The following is a 2,258-nucleotide window of genomic DNA, read 5'->3' on the forward strand; positions in this document are numbered from 1 at the left end:
AATTCTCTATTGAACAAAAATTTTGATTATTGAGTATTGAATGCTGAATACATTTCTATTGAGTCCATTGTATTCAATCAAATAGTTTTCAAAATATCGTAAAAAAAAACTGAAAAAAAAAGAGATATGCGTATTATGCGTATTCAGTATTATGTTCGTTATTTTTATTCTAAATATCTAAGCAGAAACCGTTTTCATATTTCTGAAGACGAAGAATGTGGAAATGTTGTACATTTCCTGAATTTTGAAAAACTTGTCACAGGTGTTCCAAATGTTGAGTGAAAAATTGGGATAAAAATTTGCCCATAACTTTCGTTTTTCAAATTAGAACCCTATTTTTTTATGATTCTATTGGATTCTGCGAAGTTATTTAGGATTTTCTGAATTTATGTCGTACGTAGAGCCAAATTAATAAAATCTGCTTCATATCAATAATCTATGGCCACAGAAAATAAATTATCGCAATAATTCACATGTGACAGATCTAATTAAGTATCTCATTTGAAATTCTTGTTTTATTTATTCAAATTCTGTATTTTGCGTTTGTTTTTCAAATAAATGAATTCAGAAAAGAGGTCTTTGACTTGTGGATTATTGGAAAAATTTATATTCTATGACCATACATAATAATGTATTTGAAAAAAAGTGTTTCGGAACATTTTCTGACCAGCACCTCCAAATTGCAGAGACGTATTTTTTATGGTAGAGATCGTTTGTCCAACCTAAGTCCACTTTTGTCCACCCAATTTTTTCATTTGTCCATAGACAGAACAGCAGAAATCCATTTATGCAAATTTTGGAAAGTGTGAAGTTGGCACCCCCAAATGAAAATTTTCAAACCAAAATTTCAGGATCGTTTGTCCATCATAGGTCCATGTTTGTCCACCTTTTTTTTTCATTTGTCTAGGTACAGTTTGAGAGATATGGAAAAATAAGTTTTTTCGGTGCATTTTCTGAGCAGGTCACCCAAATTGCGAAAACGATGGTAAATATCGTTTGTCCAACGTTAGCCCACTTTTGTCCACCCAATTTTTTTTATTTGTCCACTCACAGAACCATATTCTGAAAGAGCAACTTGCAACTCTTCGAGTAATAAATCTGAGAATTTCATTCATCCCGGCCGGCGCAACCGTTCCGTCTTGACGAATTTTTAACTGAACCCAGCTTTTTCAGGATTTTTCGAAGGTCAGCTTTCGAGTCCTTCATCTCTCAATAGAAGTAACCATAGATGGAAATGTGATACAAAATTTGAAGGAGCAACTCTACTAGGGTTACATGTTTTATCCTCTAAAAGCTCTCTTCGCCACATAATATGATCAACTTGTCGAAAAGAGAATATAATGAATTTTTTGTCAATATTGTTATTGTTATAAGTTTGGACAAATGGAAATTTTGATTGAATAAACGTGAATCCGCTATGGACCAACGATTCATTCGGTGATAAATATTCTTTAGCATTTTAGGAATAGTAAACGAAGAATTTTGATTAATCAATTTTTCATCCCAAATGGCGAATGGAGTCTGGATGGAAATAAAAATAAATTCCTGATGTACAAAAATGATCTAGCGAAAGGTAAACAAACCAGAATATTTGGTTGAAAATTTTGTGTTGTACAACTTAATAACACTTCCAAAAAATTTTTACGATTGATTTCTATGGTTCTGTGGGTGGAAAAATAAGAAAATTGGGTGGACAAAAGTGGACAAACGTTGGCGAAGGCTATTTACCATCGTTTTCGCAATTTGGATGACCTGCTCAGAAAATGTACCGAAAAAAACCCATTTTTCCATATCTCTCAAACGGTGCCTAGACAAATGAAAAAAATAGGTGGACAAACATGGACTTACGATGAACAACCGATCCTGAAATTTAGGTTTGAAAATTTTCATTTGAAGTGCCAACTTCACTCTTCACACTTTCCAAAATTTGCATAGATGGATTTCTATGGTTCTGTGGATGGACAATTGAAAAAATTTGGTGGACAAACGTGGACTTACGTTGGACAAACGATCTGTACCATTGTAATAATGCACCCCGTATCTTGATCGATGGAAGAGCGGCCTTCCACTGGTCATGGGGTGATTATTTTTAAGATGTTAAATACACAAATTGAATGCCCTCGAAAGGGGAAAAAATGTGGATCCGGCCCGTCGCACGAAGGCAGGTCTTGAAGTTGATATTATTTCTGGGGAGAAAGTTTAAATGAAACTCATGGAAAACTTTTACAAATAAATCTATTGGCAAAATAAAATTGGAA

Source organism: Coccinella septempunctata, chromosome 1 (assembly GCF_907165205.1).
Source record: "Coccinella septempunctata chromosome 1, icCocSept1.1, whole genome shotgun sequence".
In the NCBI taxonomy this organism is placed as follows: domain Eukaryota; kingdom Metazoa; phylum Arthropoda; class Insecta; order Coleoptera; family Coccinellidae; genus Coccinella; species Coccinella septempunctata.